A 21,107-nucleotide genomic window follows, 5' to 3' on the forward strand; every position below is an offset into this window, starting at 1 on the left:
GCGCCTTTCTCTGCTGGTAGAGAAGACTTAGAGCATTCTAAAGAGGAGTCGGAGCCTAGCCATGAAAGAGTTCGGACGTGTGTAGTAGTAGTTCCAATGGAAATGATAAGTTTCCGGATCTAGCAATGTTTCATACATCAAAAGTGTATTTAGTGACGGATTATTTATTCCGATGGGTGTGTAGAAGTTTCGGAATTTTTAAGTGAATTTTGTGACGAGAAAAAACATAAATTCCGCGTGGCGTATTGAGCAGGTCGGTGGCTCAAAACTGTGACTGCATTAGGTATCGACAGGATTCATATTAGGCGAGCATTCTCAACCAAAAACAATGGGTATTTTTGTAGCTATTACGTTTTCTGGAAATGCAACACCATAAACTTGCTAACGTGAATGAAAGGGATTGTGAGTGACTGTGTTAAGACTAGCACGGGATTGGCAGTGATTCTTGTTCACCTAAGTTTCAGAATATATTAATTAAGGACAAAATTTCCAACCTTTCATTTCGTGTGAAAACTTTCTCCCGAAACGTAAATTAGTGACTTTAATTGCAGCCTGGTTCACGTCGAAGTACAGTAGGTTTCGCTCGGCTCCCCTACTGATGATATGATGGGTCAATGTTCACAGGTAAGTGCAGGTCCGTCGTAAAGGGACGGAGGGAACCGCGCCGCCGCAAAATGGTCGTTAGTCAGTTGCGGAGAGAGCTGACGCCATGATTAATGCACTGTACCAGCATTCGAAAGAGCAGGGTTCAAATCCTTCCACCTTCCAAATCTTAAATTTCCGTGTTTTCCCTAAACAAATCGTTTGCACGATTGGTTTCTCTGGATATGGCTTAACTGATTTTCTTCCCCACACTAGCCCAGTGCTCCATGTCTTGTCGTTGACAGGACACTAAAATCTCACTTCCTTTCTTTGTCGGCCAGTCAGGAAACTGTTAATCCATTTTCAACGTAACCTGCCTGCGGGCAGCTGGAGAAATATTAATAATTTCCGTAAAGTTTACACGGCTGTGACTATAAAACGTGAATTCTTAGCAGGATGAAAATTGTAGGAAAACATGAGTGCTTCTTGCTAACAATTTTATAAACAATTAATCACATTAATTTTCACGTTGACATTATCACAATCTTTTTGTGAAGATCAGTTAATTACATGTTTATGTATCAGTCCATTATTTGGAATATATGCACTGACTACCGACCTTGCTTAGATGTTTAAACTTAAGTAGACATTAACAACATATCAATATAAAAAGTAGACTACAATCATGTCATTTTAGCCACAAGGTTTTATTCTTGTAGTATTTACATCTGATAATCCGAATTATGGTAGGTTTTCTATAATTAATCAGTAGTATTTTGCTTCCTATTGGTAGTACGTTACTGTCTGTACTATACTTCCCTCCAAACAGTACTCTGCAACGTCCCAGAAACTTTCTCATCTCTACACCAAATAGATTTTTTCTGCTTCAAATAAACGTGCTACAAAATTTCATTCTCGGGAAATACAGCTCGAAAGTGTATTTAATCTACAGCTGACCTCTGTTTCTCCTAATACACTCCAGTTTCATAACCTTCTCGCCTTAGGTTTTCCCGATATTTTCTGTGCCTTTTCTTGCTTGTTCTTGTTGTTCTGGCATCTTCATTTGCCTCAGAGACCTCGGCTTTGGCCACTCATGGAATCAATTGCCAACTCCGACTGTCTTATATTAAACCCAGAATATATTTATAGCAACTCTAGAACTTCACATCTCCCAAATGCCCCTCATTACAACGAGTTACAGACATATTAACTTTCGAGAATGACAAAATAGCAGCAACTAAAACTATAGAGAAGTTCATAAGAAAAACAATTCTAGAAAACTAAATATATAAAAGGGAAACATAAGAGCATCGCAAAGCGTATCTTTAATAGTGCTGTGAACTTGAATGATAACACTTAGATGTGAAAGCAGCAGAAAAAACAGTGTGCACGTACTCCGAGAGATCTTCAAACTGATTTTTAAACAATCTTCTAATGTCCAATTCAGTCATTTTAACCACCAAGTTGTTCAAAAAAATTCTAAACATCGATTTAAGATGAAAAACAAGAAATAGATTTTTTAACGGATTCACAGGTAAGTTACCGTAAATGAGTTTATAATATTCATCATCCAGCGTAGCATCCCAGAAACTCATATCACAGAATCAACATCCAGCTTTGTTGAATACATTTTTGTTACCCGTCAACGACACTTGAACAGAGCTAGAAGACAGGTTTGAAAACACAACTTCCTCTTGATAAACCTGCTGTCTTACAATACCCACTCTGTTTCAAGGTCCTAAATTGCCCTGAATACAACCACAGGTCTTTAAAACTACTGCTATGTGATCTATTCTCAGCTATGAAAAATACCTAACGGATTTTATCCTGTATCTTCGTAGCGTATCAACAGTCATGGAGGAACGGTTGTAAAGCACTGGACTCGGATTTAGGCGTCAAATTCCCAGTCAGCTAATCAGTTTCTGTTTTTCCTTGGTTGTCGTAAATCGTTTAAGGAAATGTCCAGTTTGGTTCATTCGAAAATGATATGGCTGATTTGCTTCTCTATGCTTCTACAAACCTGTCATCAACGGGAGTGGAGCTGAAATCTCCTCTCCATCCTTCTTCGTCTTTCGTGGCCAGAGGAAGAACATACCCGTTGAAGGTCCCTTATTGTAGTGGTGGAAGCGTTGGTTCATTATTTTAGGTTACGGTAACCAGAAGGATTTATAGAAATTTCTCTTGTGTTATTGCAGATACAGTTACAGTTGTGAAAATTTCTAGTACGTAGAACGCATGACGAATATTAAGGGTGATGGGTAGAGTATGACCACAATTCGTTATTAAGACACACAGGTTCCTCTCACTTACTTTTCAAATGGTTCAAATGGCTCTGAGCACTATGGGACTCAACTGCTGTCGTCATCAGTCCCCTAGAACTTAGAACTAATTAAACCTAACTAACCTAAGGACATCGCACACGTCCATGCCCGAGGCAGGATTCGAACCTGCGACCGTAGCAGCAGCGCGGCTCCGGACTGGAGCGCCTAGAACCGCACGACCACCGCGGCCGGCTCTCACTTACTTTAGCAGGTGTTTCGACTTCCCAGCAGTTGCCTGTTCCCACATGTCAGACGTTTCTGTAATGCCAGTCTTCTTTCGATAGACCTCTTCTTGCCATGGCTTTCGCTGCAGTACCCCTTCACGTTGCCATCGGGCTCCCTCGGCTCCTTGTCCCTGATGGTGACCAGCTGAGCAGACATTGTCGCCAACGTTGTTCCTCCATCATCTCAGTTCGGTCTGTGGCTGAATCCTCCGCATCCATTTCCGTTCTTATACATTCCACAGTCGATCCAAGTGGGTCACTTTTATGGGTCACTTTTATGCCCCGCCGTAACAAGTCCATTAGGGGAGCCTCACTTTTTCCAATTTATTTCTATTACAATGTCCAACGCTCTGAGCCATATGTCCGGATATTTCCAGCGGCAGCACGTAGCACTACATTTTTTATTCATATGGATATGTGCCGACCCCTAACATGGCATTACGATATCTTTCTTATCTGGGTATTTTATCACCTTGAATCATCTTATTGAAAATAATTAGTAGTGCTACTACTACTTAATTCCTCCGTACTCCAATAATTCCATTACTACAACTCCAGGACAGGCTCCCTTTTCATTTCTTGTTTTCAGAAGGGTGTGGTAATCTTCGTTGTCAGCTACGCCTGCCACAGGACAAATCTCCGTTTACCTCTCTAGAAACCCTTCCCTACCCTCTACAAGAAGATCTTCACATGTGTCATCCATTCATAAATGGCAATCATTCTAGCCCCTCTTCTAATTTTAGCAGGAGCTCTCACTTGACGCATAAATTTCCAGGCTTTTGACGCTGTGTTGTATCCAACTAAATGTTCGGTGTCGACACATTTCTTCTCTCACGATTCGTTTTTAACTAGGATAACCATCCTTTTTACTTCTTTATAAACTGTGTTATAGTTTTCTCTATTTTTAATTGCCTTTCAGAGCTTAACCATTTCTGGTAAACAATCTTCTTTTCCTCTCAAATGATTGCCTAGATCTTCTGTGTATATATTTGAGGTATTTATATTCATTTTGTAAGGATGGCAACATTACAAGGTAGTCCCTGACTGAATAAATAACTAAATAAAATAAATATTATATCGACATCAGTGCAACAATTTTCATATACACTGTCTAGATAACACCTGAGTCCTAATTACTGTTTCCTTGATGAAGTGCTATCATTTATTACCCATCATGACAAAATCACATTCAGTTTATACACTGCCTGAGAAAAAAAAAATTAAGCAGAAAGATGGTGGAGGTGGAAACGAAATGAAACTTCACTGGTCGAGAGGATATATTATGTTAATTCAGAAATTACAAACAATGGCCAGATTTACTAAGAACTTGGCAGTATGAGACCACTTATGGAAATGACTCTCAACCCCCTCTGAACTGGATACATGCACTGATTTGGTTGGGACAGATGACCTTGTAACTTCTCCCGAGGCACGATGGCCCACAACTGCAGCAACTGGTCCTTTCGTACTGGCACTGGGATGTCCGTTCTGGTCCCATACGTGTTCCATGGGGGGCAGATCTGGGAACCTTACTGGCAGTTAGAGTATTGCAATGTCACACAGACAGGTCATAGGGACATGTAACATGTATGTCCTATTGACAAATGGTAACACCTAATGTCTTATATTTAAGGGTACAAATATCGATCCCATACTGGAAGGATCGAATCAACCCTTACGCTATTTAGCTAAAGCGCAGCAGCATCGCTGACGGGAATGCCGCGTCGTTCTAGAAGCGAGAGACTGGCGCCTGGAGGTCTTTCGGCGCGAAGAAGTAGTCTAGTCTGAATAACCCTGCAGGGTAGTTTCCAGGAGCTCCTGCTGCCCGCATCGTGCATAAAAAATGAATTACTTTTGTGATACTGCGAAATATTGTCAGTAGAGCCGGAGCATGATTGTAGAGCAGATCCTGATGATAATGTTTTGTTTGGGAGGCGCTTATCGGCACGATTATCGGTGACCGTACGAAGTCCCAGTTTTTGCATAGTCCAGTTTTTTCCACAACCCAAACCAGCCACTGTTACGAATGATGAGGATGATGATGAAATGATGAGGACAACACAAACACCCAGTCCCCGGGCAGAAAAATCCCTGACCCGCCTGGGGATCGAACACGGGACCCCGTGATCCAGAGAAAGCTACGCTAGCCACTTTTTTTTTTTTTTTTTTTGCGGACGCTACACCTAAACAAACATCGAAACACAGTTTTTGGGAGTGATTATCACATCCACAAGAAACCCTAAATCGGGCAAGATACAAGAATCTTTTTACCCATTCGCCAAGTCTACAAGTTAGGTGGGTCGACAACATATTCCTGTCATGTGACGCACATGTCGTCACCAGTGTCGTATAGAATAGATGAGACGTGTTTTCCTGTGGAGCAATCGTTTGACCTACGACCTTGCGATCAAATGTTTTCGGTTCCCATTGGAGAGGCACGTCCTTCCGTCTACTAATCGCACGGTTTTGCGGTGCGGTCGCAAAACAAAGACACTAAACTTATTACAGTGAACAAACGTCAATGAACGAATGGACAGATCATAACTTTGCGAAAATAAAGCAAGTAAACTTTCCGCTCGAGGGAAGTCTTGAACCAAGGACCTCTCGTTCCGCAGCTGCTCACGCTAACCATTTTTTTTCTTTTAGCACCTAGAACCGCTTTTTTTTCCTTTATTTTGTTTCTCCGATGTAAGAAAGACAAAGAAACCTCTTCTCTGAGTAGAAACTGAACACTGATAGAAACTTAACAATTCTTCTTGAATCACACAAATACTTTGGAAGTCGAACACGAGTAATTCTGAACAAAATGTTCTGAAAAAAAATTTCTTGTAACAGTAGTTCCGGAAGCAAGTTAATAGTAAATAATAATAAGAAACCAAGTGACTTTTAATTTTCTTCTGTTCGTTTAGACTAAGAGCTGCGGACAGAGCAGATCCTGAATGTATAAAAGTGATAATGTTGAAATCAGATTTAAATTTCAAATATATAGAATTCTTACGTAATGATGGCAACGGCCTTGCCGCAGTGGATACACTGGTTCCCGCGAGATCACCAAAGTTAAGCGCTGTCAAGCGTGGCCGGCACATGAATGGGTGACCATCCAGCCGCCACGCGCTGTTGCCATTTTCCGGGGTGCACTCAGCCTCGTGATGGCAATTGAGGAGTTACTCGACCGAATAGTAGCGGCTCCGGTCAAAGAAAACCATCATAACGACCGGGAGAGCGGTGTGCTGACCACACGCCCCTCCTAAACGCATCCTCAACTGAGGATGACACGGTGGTCGGATGGTACGGATGGGCCACTTGTGGCCTGAAGACGGAGTGCTTTTACGTAACGATAAGGAAATCGTACAGTAATGAGCCAGCAATAGTAAACGCATATGAGTTAGTGATTGAAGAATGACTGTAACCGTAGTGTGAATGCAATTTGAATCTGTAGGGAGATGTTACTTGAATTGAAAGTGGAATAAAACAACTGCATCGTACAGAAGGGTTTACATATTAAAACCCCTACATAAGTAATTGAAAATTTTGAAAGGAACCGAATCGTTTAGTGTCCAGGCGAACAAATAGGGTATGCGTCGTTGGCTCATGGTCAGAACTTTAGTTATCATATCATTTACTTTGGGAGTAACTTCACCCTACAGCAGTATGGTTACTTAACAACGTCCGATGGCTAATGGTTATAGACAACCAGAGAACCACTATCAGTCATTTATAAAAAGCAAATAAAATGAAGAGGTTGCTTACACATGAGGATGCAGGATATCCGTGACGTATTGTTGTGCTATCAGATTTCCCTCAGTCACCACCAGGCATGAGCTGACATCACACCCGATGGCTCGTCACACCATAACAACAGGAGTAACACCACTGTACCTTTTCAAAACATGGGAAGAATGAGACCTCGAGGTCGTCGACGATCATCATCCGGTGTAGTGCAGAACCACCATTGATCGCCGAACACAGTGCAACGCCTTTCATCAGCATTTTGCATTACCTGGTCACAGAAACACTCCAAACGCAGCCCTTTGTGTTATGATGTTAAGGGCAGCAACGCTTCGGACTGTAATTCCTTCCTATGGCTGCTGCTAGTCTCCGACAAATGGTGTGGGACAGCCCAGAATGTTGCATCGAGGCCGTTACTTATCAAGGGGTTACAATGTATTTGGTGCACAATATGACGGTCCTATCTGGCGATGGTCAGATGTGACTGATCGGATCCTTGACGGCATAAGCCAGCCCTCATGCTGCCATGTAGTCCAACATCGGATCCCTGTCACAACCTAATGCCCCATAAATGTGGGCACCGCATGACTCTAGCAACTGACTAAACGGAGACCCACGGTTGGATCCATTTCAAATAATGCCAACAACTCATAGCGCTGTATGACCAGAGCGCGACATATCTGTGTCCTTCACAGTGATCGCTCAACATCTTGCTCTGTTCATGCCCCGTGTACCATATATCCTGCAAGGCCTGGTAACAACACTAAATACGAACAACAGTAACGCACTCTGGTGGTCGTTCTAGTTGTCACAGAGAACTGGAATTAATAGTTTACCGCGATCACTCATTAAAATATCTGCCGATAGTCTGTACGTACACGAAGTTACAGTGATCATTCTTATTGGTTCTTTTCTGTCAGGCATGGTATTTTCACAATGATGTGTTATTGTTTTCTTTCGTAGCATTACCACCTTTATATGTGTGATGTTCGTTCTTTCGGATATGCCCGAAAGAACAGAGACCACACACATAAATATATAAGCAGTTACAGCACTTATTGATCATTTAATGACATATCCACCTTTGGTTGGTTGGTAGGTCTGGGGGACGGGACCAAACAGCGAGGTCTTCGGTTCCATCGGGTTAAGGAGGGATGAAGAAGGAAGTCGGTCGTACCCTTTCTAAGGAATTACCCCGATATTTGTCTGAAACTATTTGTGGAAATCATGGAAAACCTAAATCAGGATGGCCGGATTCGGGTTTGAACCGTCGTCCTCCCGAATGCGAGTCCAGTGTGCTAACAACTGCGCCACCTCACACAGCCCCAGTTTTCGTCCAAACTCTTGTGGGAATCAGCGTGAGGTTGCGAGTAGTGAGGGTAATGACCAGGGAAACTTCGTCTGCAGTGTGCTATAAGTTGGGAAGTTGGGTTGGAAGGGAAGCGGGCTCGGATAGGAGAAGTGATTAAGGCGACCACTCGCTTAAAGCGGAAATCTGGGTTCGAGTCCCGGTCCGGCACAGATTTTCGATGCTCGTTTGCGGCTAAGGCCTGAAACACAATTCTGCCACAATGAAAGTATTGAGAAACTGAAAATAAAGGTCAAACACATGCTCAATGCAAGTCCACAACAGAGCATATCACCTGCATTACTCTGAATCAGAATCGAGAAGGAAAAACTTAACAAGAGTGCGTGAATAGTGCCAAGACTATAACACAAAAGAGTTGCGGAATCCGTCCACAACCAGATCGGGCTGGCATCACATTAATTCTCGGACGGTATGAGTGGCTTCTCTAAGACCTCTCCTTCCAGAGAGTCTAGGCAACATCACTTGGGCAGAAGAAGAATTATCAGAAATTGTGTTACTGTCGTGTTCACGTTCATTTGTTGCAGTTCTTTAATAGCCGCTGCTTAGTTAGTTGGTGACTTTTCTTTTTTCAGGTTGTGGTATCAGGCGTTATTTTATGTCTAAAGGTCTTTTAGCCTGTAGAAAACAGAGCACAGCGTACGACGAACAACACGTAACAATTACAAGCTAATTGTCTCAGTGTAAAAATGAAAAATCATAACATTCTGTGGTAAGTACGCAACAAGATAAAAATTTATTATACTCATGGGACATTATGAGATGTTATGTAAGCTACGAAAAGAACAGACACAACACTCAGAAGCAAGCAGGTTAAAAACAATATACAGAACAATAGTAAAAAAAAGAGTCACATTTAAAACACAGTGTAAATTTCAATGTCTGTTTTATCATTGCTGTACAGTTGTGAAATATAAATCATTTCACAATGTTGAGCTAAAGCTTAAGTCTTCAGAATAAACTTACAAAGAACTCTTCTTCTTCTATATCGTTTCTCCTAAGCGTTGTGGGTTGCTTAGTTGATTTTGGGAAGGGGACCAAACAGCGGGCTCATCGGTCCTATCGGATTAGGGAATGATTAGGAAGGAAGTCGACCATACCCTTTCAAAGGAAACGTCCCGGATTTCACCTGAAGCGATTTAAGTAAATCATGGAAAGCATAAATCTGGATCAAATGATAATTAAATCAAGACCCTATATGCTGCCGACATGCATTGATATACATCAACGGGGACAGTTGAAAATGTGTGTGCCAACCGGGAGTCAAACCCAGGATCTCCTGCCTACATGGCAGACGCTCTATCCATCTGAGCCACCGAGGGCACGGAGGATGGTGCGACTGCAGATATTTATCCCTTGCGCGCTCCCCGTGAGACCCACAATCCCCACTTAATGTCCACGAACTACGTTCGTAGTACCCCTGCCCATTACACTCATTACTTGCGGCAGACAAAGTTCGGGAAATGCGTGTGCATCCGCACAGAAGAAGAAGGTCAGTGGCCGGTTAGCCTTAGCTATATGAAGATGCTATCTGTTCTTTCGGACATGTCCGAAAGAAAAGATACCATCTTCATATAAATCTGGATGGCTAAAAGTGGTTCAAATGGCTCTGAGCACTATGGGACTTAAATTCTGAGGTCATTAGTCGCCTAGAACTACTTAAGCCTAACTAACCTAAGGACATCACACACATCCATGCCCGAGGCAGGATTAGAACCTGCGACCGTAGCAGCAGCGCGGTTTCGGACTGAAGCGTATAGAACCTCTCGGCACAGCAGCCGGCTATGATACACTCCTTCTGGCCGCATTTACAATCAAGGATACAGCTCTGTCTACCTTTTCGTCAGATATTTTATGCGTGTGTTCAATGTAAATACATTAAGTTTTCTAAACAGTTTCTAATAAGTCCTAAATATACCTGCAGACAGTTTGAACGCTCACCGAAATTGCATTAGAAGCCATTTGTAAAAGTTTATTTGGCCATCTGTTCACTGCTATACTTGAATCATGTGAAAGTGTAAGTGATACGGGTGACTATGGTATCTGTGATGCACTGCGAGCGGCAGACTCAGCGCATTGGAGTAGACCCTGTCACCCCTTCCTTTTGTGGGCACTGCTCGCAATAAACTGTTTAAAATAACGGAACAACTAGTACGACGCAAATTTCTAAAAGATACTGTGTAGAAAAATCAGCCTATTGTATATAACATGGCAACGGATTCAATAAATTACTGTAACAAATGAATGAATGAGTTATGATAATCGTAATGTGGAAAGAAAACGAACTAACCATCTGAAAATAGTTAATTTAGGCAAACAATTATTATACGCAAAGAAAATTGAGCAATCTGCTGGGAACCACGCCGGACACGACACGTAATTATTTTCCCAATCAAATGAATAATTCATGACTGTATTTCTTGAGATCGCTTGTAACGTGCGAAAATCTTTCACTAGCAAATTGCGTTTTGGACGTTCTTGGCGTATTCAGGTCGAGAAATACAGTGGCTTATTTGAGGTAAAAATATAGAGAACAGTACCGATCGACAGTGATCCAAGTCAACGCTCTATGGGACGGCTACTTCCTTGGGCACTTTGCACCAAAAGCAAGCGATCTGTGGAGTTAGCGATCGACGTTAACTATTTTACAGGTTTTCCGTTTGGTCCATCTACTTTTCCGCTGGTCACCTAACGGCATATGCCGGCCGGGGTGGCCGTGCGGTTCTAGGCGCTACAGTCTGAAACCGCGCGACCGCTACGGTCGCATGTTCGAATCCTGCCTCGGGCATGGATGTGTGTGTTGTCTTTAGGTTAGTTAGAAGTAGTTCTAAGTTCTAGGGGACTGATGACCTCAGAAGTTAAGTCCCATAGTGCTCAGAGCCATTTGAACCATTTGAACCTAATTGTATGACGAAGAGTGTGTTTCTGGTACTACTAACTGCCCCCCCACCCCAACCCCCCTTCCCTGTTCCACTCGCGAACGTTGCGTGACTGGTATTGTCGGTAACCCTCTGTATTACCTTCAATTTCCAGAAATTTCTCGTCTTTATCATATCGCGAGATGTATGTGAGAGGAAGTAATATGTTGTCCGACTGTTCCCGGAAAGTGCTCTGTCAGAATTTGGATAGTAAACCTCTGCCGTGGAGTTTGTTGAGCATCTCTGTAATGCTCCAGAACCGGCTAAGCGTTCCCGTGACTTAAAGCTCCACTTTTCGTTCGGTCATCTCCATCTTTTCTATCACTCCTAACTGGTAGGGTCCCAAGACACTGCTGCGCCTGCGCAACAGGGACTTGGCGATAGTTAATTCTCAGCCAACAGCGTTTTCAGTTAGACCAGTCTCCAATGTCTCGGTGGAGCGGATCGCTAATAAAGCGGATGGCATGTAGGCGCCTGGTGTCGTTATCACGGCTTTCTGGAGAGAGGGAGAGCAGTAAAACGCGATCACACGCATCCGCCTTAACGGCCCATAAAGCTCGACAAGGCCAGCGCCTCTTCATCAGGAGCAGGAGCGTCGTCTTGCTACCCTAATAGCCGTCTGAAGGGGGAAGGTGCTACGTTCCCACGAAGGGAAGGAGGGAAGCGAGGCGGCCAGCCTAGGAAGAAAACATTCCGAGACACAGGCACACGTTTTGTGGTTGTACGTATGAAACATCTTGAAGACTGTACATTCGGTGATAACAAATAACACTTTTTTTTTCAAATTCAAATATGGGAAGGAAATAAATGATCAGTGTGAAGCAACAAAAACGTAGGCATTTGTTGCTGGCATTGTAACTCTCTCAGAGATGGTAAAGAACTTCGAAGAGCATTTGACTGGGAAATGGACAGTGCCTTGAAAGAGATTTTAAGATGAACAATAAAAGTAAAAGAAGAGTAATGTTGTCAAGACGTATAAAATCAGGCTGGATTAGATAGTGAGGCACTAAAAGTGATAGACGAATGTTGATATCTCGACAGCAAAAGTAACTGATGATGTCCGAAGCAGAAGGGATGTAAAATGCACTCTAGCAATAGCAACGAAAATATTCCTTAAAATGAGGTATTTTTCAACACCAAATATAAATAAAAAAATGTTAGTAAGTCTTTTCTGACGGTATTCGTCTTGAGTGTATGGAAGTCATACGTGGGCAGTAAGTAGTTCAGGCATGAAGAGAATAGAAGCTTTTGAAATGTGGTGCTACAGAAGAATGCTGAAGAGTAACTAAAGATGAGACACTGAATCGACTTGGAGGATAAATGTTCTGGTACAACTCGACCAAAAGTAGGGACCGCTTGAGGGATAGCTTGATAGGATATGTCCTCAGGCATCACTGAACCGTCAGTTTGGTAACGGAAGGAAGTTGTAACGGTGCTACCGACCACCTTAAAACGGCAATCGATGTTAACGTTATATCTGTGCGAGGAATTTTTTAAAGTTGTGAGCGTGAGATAACCTAATGGAAACAGATCAATCAAACTGGGATTCGTTTCCAAAACACTCCAGCAGAGCATAAACAACAGTAAACAGGTGGGTCAGGAACAGATGTTCTCCCAGCACAAATGTAAGTTCTAACATTACGTTCTAAAACTGGTCGCCAGCCTAATCAGGCATTTTTGTGTCAAGCAAAATGATAAAGCAGAAGGCAGTGTTAAGCGTAACCTAACCTTCCTTGATACACACACTAAACGCTTTCCTCAGATCTGTTCCTACTATAACACACTAACCTAACCTTGCATACGAATATACTACCAACGAACAAATGGCCAATGAGATAGTAAACAGTAGCGTATGCCTCTCAACAACACTCACCTTAAATGAACTAGGTGTAACAGTTTATAAAATCAGTTACCGTCACACATTAAAGTAGTAGCAATACTGAACAGGGTAAAGCTTGAAATGATTCTTAATTTAAATCAGGGGGTCTGCTAATGATCATAATCTATAACCTCATTGCTTAGTACAGCAGGGACTATATGCCAGTGAATTAACCACCTTGCTTTAGAATACATAGCACAGTAAATACTTATTTCTTAAACTCGGCTTGACGCAACTAAACAGAATGCAAATCTAGCTACACTGGCTCTGAAGGACCCTTTGCATTGCTTCATAAACTAACTGGTCTAGTACATGAGGACCCTTCGACTTTCATGGTTTGAAGAATCATCCCCTTAACAAAAGTACACCAGTATGTATGAGAAATGGTAAGTATTCTTATTATTAAATATTAATTAAGTAAAGCACAACAAACTACAACTCTTTAAATAATAAATGTCTTCCATAAGCAGTCTTCCGACCTACTCAAAAATATAATGGGCTGTACAAATGACAACACAACATTAAATTCAAGTTCAACCACTTTCTCGTAATAAAGTAGACCATTCGGAATTAAACTCACTAGGATAGGACTCCTGTCCAGGTTTTTCATTTGGGGTAATCACGGGTGAAAGAGTTTTAGCAACACCACGATTATTATCAAATCTCTTCTGGCCTCAAAACTCAAGGAATATGAGCCACAATGGTCCGCTACTGCTAGCGAGGCGTTAACTACAGTATTCCTCAATCCAGACGCCTTGTTCGTCACAAAGGACGAGTTGTCACTTTAGCGCCAGCCACACCTTTTCCATTCCACCAAGCTACTTCCGCAGCTGCGGGGCTTCCCCACATTCTTTACATTTAACACTTTCCCTAACTATGGACCAAGTCCTTTACAGTACAATATAAAACAATCATTTCAGTTTTTGTTGTTGTGGTCTTCAGTCCAGAGACTGGTTTGATGCAGCTCTCCATGCGACTATATCCTGTGCAAGCTTCTTCATCGCCCAGTAAATACTGCAGCCTACATCCTTCTGAATCTGTTTAGTGTACTCATCTCTTGGTCTCCCTCTACAATTTTTACACTCCGCGCTGCACTCCAGAATTAAATTGGTGATCCCTTGATGCCTCAGAATATGTCCTACCAATCCATCCCTTCCTCTAGTCAAGTTGTGCCACAAATTTCTCTTCTCCCCAATTCTGTTCATTACCTCCACAATAGTTATGTGATCTACCCATCCTGTCTTCAGCATTCTTCTGTAGCACCACATTTCGAAAGCTTCTATTCTCTTTTTGTCTAAACTATTTATCGTCCACGTTTCACTTCCATACATGGCTACACTCCATACAAATACTTTCAGAACAGACTTCCTGACACTTAAATCTATACTCGATGTTAGCAAATTTCTCTTCTTCAGAAACGCTTTTCTTGCCATCGCCAGTCTACCTTTTATATCCTCTCTACTTCGACCATCATCAGATATTTTGCTCCCCAAATAGCAAAACACCTTTACTACTTTAATCGTCTCATTTCCTAATCTAATTCCCTCAGCATCACCCGACTTGATTCGACTACATTCCATTATCCTCGTTTTGCTTTTGCTGATGTTCATCTTATATTCTCCTTTCAAGCCACTGTCCATTCCGTTCAACTGCTCTTCCAAGTCCTTTGCTGTCTCTGACAGAATTACAATGTCATCCGCGAACCTCAAAGTTTTTATTTCTTCTCCATGGATTTTAATTCCTACTCCGAATTTTCCTTTTGTTTCCTTTACTGCTTGCTCAATATACAGACTGAATAATATCGGGGATAGGCTACAACCCTGTAGCTACGCTCTCTGCCCAACCACTGCTTCCCTTTCATGCCCCTCGACACTTATAACTGCCATCTGGTTTCTGTACAAATTGCAGATGGCATTTCGCTCCCTGTATTTCACTCCTGCCACCTTTAGAATTTGAAAGAGAGTATTCCAGTTAACATTGTCAAAAGCTTTCTCTAAGTCTACAAATTGTAGAAACGTAGGTTTGCCTTTCCTTAATCTAGCTTCTAAGATAAGTCGTAGGGTCAGTATTGCCTCACGTGTTCCTACATTTCCACGGAATCCAAACTGATCTTCCCAGAGGTTGGCTTCTACCAGTTTTTCCATTCGTCTGTAAAGAACTCGCCTTAGTGTTTTGCAGCCGTGGCTTATTAAGCTGATAGTTCGGTAGTTTTCACAACTGTCAACCCCAGCTTTCTGTGGGATTGGAATTATTATATTCTTCTTGAAGTCTGAGGGTATTTCGCCTGTCTCATACATCTTGATCACCAGATGGTAGAATTTTGTCAGGGCTGGCTCTCCCAAGGCTATAGTAGTTCCAATGGAATGTTGTCTACTCCCGGGGCCATGTTTCGACTTCGGTCTTTCAGTGCTCTGTCAAATCCTTCACGCAGAATCATGTCTCCCATTTCATCTTCATCTACATTCTCTTCCATTTCCATAGTATAGCCCTCAAGAACATGGCCCTTGTATAGATTCTCTGTATACTCCTTCCACCTTTCTGCTTTCCCTTCTTTGCTTAGAACTGGGTTTCCATCTGAGCTCTTGATATTCATGCGAGTGGTTCTCTTTTCTCCAAAGGTCTCTTTAATTTTCCCTAGTGATATGTGCCTCTACATCCTTACATTTGACCTCTAGCCATCCCTGCTTGGCCATTTTGCGTTTCGTGTTGATCTCATTTTTGAGACGTTTGTGTCATTTCAGTAGTTATTTAAATTCACAAGCATAATTTAAACATCTTTTGAAAGCTCACATAACGGAAATATGTATGCATAGTCAAAGAATTTCCATGACAGATATAATATTCTAGATAAACAATATTTCAAATTTACATAGAAATTATCGATACAGAAACAAAATAGGTCAAAAATAGGTGTTACAAAGTGTGATGCGTGAGGATCGTGACACCTCCGCCGGGAGGCACCGACGCTGACTCACATAGCCAGTGGTCCAGGAGAAAGCTGGTCGGACCCCGTGCAGACACAGACGCAGACACTGGAGCCATTTTACAACCACACGGGGCTAGGCGAGAGGATGCACTCAGCTCTCTAAAGAATGGAGACGTTGCGAAGGACCTGGCGGACAATGTGAAGCCTGCCGAAAACTGATGGGCCCTTGCAGTCATTAGGACGGAATGTTAAGAATCCACACGTGAAAACATGTGAATATTTCTGGCGTGGCAGCAGTCGTTTCACCTAACTTAAAAAGCAAGAATGTGTCGGCAATTCCAGCACCCCACAGGCACTGGTGGGAGCGTACACAAAGCTCGAAGAATATGCACAGGGAGGTGTGTCAAAGAAGTTGAAGGTAGTTTCCGTCTACAATTTTACTACTGTAGTGAACTCCAGAACTCTGAGGTCAGCCTGTCCAGACCCCACGCAGACGTAGCGGTTGGAAAGAAGTGTTGTGTGGCTGCTCTCACAACAGTGGAATGCAGAGAAACATCGGAAGAATGTGCCACCAACACTAGTGAAATCACGAGAAAGACGCCAGTTCCCGAGCTACACACCAGCCCACGCAAGATAAGAAATTTCCAACATGCATGGAGAGGTGTGGTCATGAAACGGCGATCAGTCACTGGGTGGCTTTGCAAACTGAATCTACCGATGACAATTCCACGAGAGGAGACTGTTTCGCGAAACTGCTGAGCTGAGATTTGAGTGAAGAGGACAGTCGGTGAGACAGCGCGGAAGCAAGAAGGCATGGAGCCTCTTCCATCTATCAAAAACATCAGTCTTCGGACACCGTGATGTCGCTGCTGTGGCCATGCAACCCTCAACGGGAAGAACGGTGAGTTCGTACCTGGGTCTCACCGTAAAACTGCAGGTGCCGACGAGAGCAGCCGACTCACGACGCACAGCTTCGAGGCGACGCGTCATACTCCCGCAGGACCTGCCACCGATAGCACGACACGACGAATGGTCAGAAGATTCGTACCCCCTCGCACCTTCTTCCACTCAATACCTGAGTCGTATCGACATCCAATGGGATGGGCCCTCAAATGTGTGATTTTATTTTGATTTGTATAAGCGCTACCGAAATAAATATTATTCTTTCACGTTTTAATCATCTTAGCAATCTCTGCTATTCATATATCAACCCATTAATCTCATTCAATTTATTGATGCCACTAAATTATTGACTCCCAACGTAAGGCAATCTCATTAGCCATCTACATTTCCTTTCATGACAGAGACCAACGAATAATTGTCAATTCATTACATTTTGGTTTCCGGTGAGGTGCGACTTCTTCGGTAATTTTCGTGTTATATGGTATCACAAACAGTTTCTCGAATTAACCACATTTTGGCCCCAGCGTGGGACGATCTCATTACTAATTTGCATGCAATGTGATATCACAAACAACTTCTCGAGTTCACAACTGCAGTAAGATTGTAAATGGAAACCAAGCCTTGTATAGAGTAGCAGGGTCAGATGGATGAAAACTGCAGTAGTTGTACTGATATAAGAACAGCTGGTCAGTTGTAACAAACCAGTATTTGGTCTGATGACTAAACACTCCGTTTCACTGCCTAGTCACTACTGCTTTTGTCGACGATGTTGATATAGGTCACGACACTCTTATATCTCTCATAGACTATTCCATAGCCTTTGGTCCAGAATTTCGTACCAAATGGTGAAATACAGTGTGTTAGGGGTATGTTGTTGTTGTTGTGGTCTTCAGTCCTGAGACTGGTTTGATGCAGCTCTCCATGCTACTCTATCCTGTGCAAGCTTCTTCATCTCCCAGTATCTACTGCAACATACATCCTTCTGAATCTGCTTAGTGTATTCATCTCTTGGTCTCCCTCTACGATTTTTACCCTCCACACTGCCCTCCAATGCTAAATTTGTGATCCCTTGATGCCTCAAAACATGTCCTACCAACCGATCCCTTCTTCTAGTCAAGTTGTGCCACAAACTTCTCTTCTCCCCAATCCTATTCAATACCTCCTCATTAGTTACGTGATCTACCCACTTTATCTTCAGCATTCTTCTGTAGCACCACATTTCGAAAGCTTCTATTCTCTTCTTGTCCAAATTAGTTATCGTCCATGTTTCACTTCCATACATGGCTACACTCCATACAAATACTTTCAGAAATGACTTCCTGACACTTAAATCTATACTCGATGTTAACAAATTCCTCTTCTTGAGAAACGCTTTCCTTGCCATTGCCAGTCTACATTTTTTATCCTCTCTACTCCGACCATCATCGGTTATTTTACTCCCTAAATAGCAAAACTCCTTTACTACTTTGTCTCATTTCCTAATCTAATTCCCTCAGCATCACCCGACTTAATTCGACTACATTCCATTATCCTCGTTTTGCTTTTGTTGATGTTCATCTTATATCCTCCTTTCAAGACACTGTCCATTCGGTTCAACTGCTCTTCCAAGTCCTTTGCTGTCTCTGACAGAATTACAATGTCATCGGCGAACCTCAATGTTTTTACTTCTTCTCCATGAATTTTAATACCTACTCCGAATTTTCCTTTTGTTTCCTTTACTGCTTGCTCAATATACAGATTGAATAACATCGGGGAGAGGCTACAACCCTGTCTTACTCCTTTCCCAACCACTGCTTCCCTTTCATGCCCCTCGACTCTTATAACTGCCATCTGGTTTCTGTACAAATTGTAAACAGCCTTTCGCTCCCTGTATTTTACCCCTGCCACCTTTAGAATTTGAAAGAGAGTATTCCAGTCAACATTGTCAAAAGCTTTCTCTAAGTCTACAAATGCTAGAAACGTAGGTTTGCCTTTTCTTAATCTTTCTTTTAAGATAAGTCGTAAAGTCAGTATTGCCTCACGTGTTCCAACATTTCTACGGAATACAAACTGATCTTCCCCGAGGTCGGCTTCTACCAGTTTCTCCATTCGTCTGTAAAGAATTCGCGTTAGTATTTTGCAGCTGTGACTTATTAAACTGATAGTTCGGTAATTTTCACATCTGTCAACACGTGCTTTCTTTGGGATTGGAATTATTATATTCTTCTTGAAGTCTGAGGGTATTTCTCCTGTCTCATACATCGTGCTCACCAGATGGTAGAGTTTTGTCATGACTGGCTCTCCCGAGGCCATCAGTAGTTCAAATGGAATGTTGTCTACTCCCGGGGCCTTGTTTCGACTCAGGTCTTTCAGTGCTCTGTCAAACTCTTCACGCAGTATCTTATCTCCCATTTCGTCTTCATCTACATCCTCTTCCATTTCCATAATATTGTCCTCAAGTGCATCGCCCTTGTATAAACCCTCTATATACTCCTTCCACCTTTCTGCCTTCCCTTCTTTGCTTAGAACTGGGTTGCCATCTGAGCTCTTGATATTCATACAAGTGGTTCTCTTCTCTCCATAGGTCTCTTTAATTTTCCTGTAGGCAGTATCTATCTTACCCCTAGTGAGACAAGCCTCTACATCCTTACGTTTGTCCTCTAGCCATCCCTGCTTAGCCAATTTGCACTTCCTGTCGATATCATTTTTGAGACGTTTGTATTCCTTTTCGCCTGCTTCATTTACTGCATTTTTATATTTTCTCCTTTAGGGGTATAAATGCAGAGATATCTATTGATGGCTGACGCCAATGTGCTTAACAACATTACACCAGTATTTACTTCGTCTGCAGGCTAATAATTATAGCTATTATGAGTAGTATGTTCTAGTGGCAAAAGCCAGCCATTAATGTTTATTTTCCACTGGGCAGCAGATCACATATTGCAGGGTAGTCACGTGGACGCAAAATGTATGTCTGTCCAAAAAGGTATAGCCCACTTCCCACCAAAGTTACGACTCTGCAGAAAACATCAGTCAGTAAATTGTGTTTGCGTGAAGACTGTTAGATACACAGGAAAAACAACTAACAAACTGAAGTGGGTATATATTAAGGTATGATCACAATAGGGGGCGTATAAGCTCTCTCTTTCCAAACATTAATCCCTACTCTCAGGGTCTGCTGGGTAATCAGATGTGGCATGTTAATTTTAAGGGGTGACCTATGCCCTTCCTATCACCGCCCTGTACTCCCCAGGAAGGAATTAGTGTACCCCAGCTGTCTGCAACTAGTGTAAGCCATGGAACGGTGTGAATGTATTCAGATATCTGCGAGGCGTGTATCTGAGGCGGAACGTGGGGCCCAGCCCGGCATTCACCTAGCAGGATCTGGAAAACCGCCTAAAAACCACATCCAGGCTCTCCCGCACACCGGCCCTCATCGTCAATACGCCAGCCGGATTAGATCCGGAGTCGGCACGCCTACCCGAGCCCAGGAAGCAGCGCGTTAGCGCTCTCGGCTACCCTGGCGAGTAATAGCGGCGTATAAGCTGAGTGGCTACAAGTTGCAAGAAGGATTATCCTGTAAGAAAATTTTTGGTGTATGAAGCCTAGTTAGAGTGAGTGTAGACAAAACATCTGAGCGATCTGTTGTAAAGAGGTATCTAGTGAACATGGCAACACATACGAGTTTACTGAAACTGAGTGTGGATGACAACCAGTGCGACGAGCTTGATTAATAGCATATCAAATATTGCACAAGAAGCTGTATTTCCGAGGACAACAGTCTCTATTAGGATCTTGTATATCTCTGATATAAAGTTTCCACGAGCGTGAACAGACGCACGGAAAAACCAGAAATACTTAACAAATAGAGATTAATTGACCCCCACAAAACCTTACGGGGCGATAGACGGTCTACTGAGTCAAATCACCGCCCGTTATACTGTGAGGTGTGAGAAACTCATTTACATCAGGACTGTACGAACTGGATAGCTTCTGCTCTCGACGACAGTCTCGTCTTTCCAGAACGACTCCAACGCCTCCTGGAATGTATTCCTCCACGTGCTACAGTGGACTTGAGGCGTCGAAGAGTAGAGGAGAAGTGACTTTCAATATCACACTTAAAGCTTTCTCATGACTTTTAAATACATAGCTAGATAGATGCTATTCAGGGCGGACAAACATGGTCTCAAAAACTTATAAGGGTGTTGAGAAATAGCTATTGAGAAAAAAAAGTTCGTTAAGTTGCGCCTTTTCCGACTTTATTAGAATTGAAGTGAGCC

The sequence above is a fragment of the Schistocerca cancellata genome, chromosome 5 (genome assembly GCF_023864275.1).
Source record: "Schistocerca cancellata isolate TAMUIC-IGC-003103 chromosome 5, iqSchCanc2.1, whole genome shotgun sequence".
Lineage (NCBI taxonomy): Eukaryota > Metazoa > Arthropoda > Insecta > Orthoptera > Acrididae > Schistocerca > Schistocerca cancellata.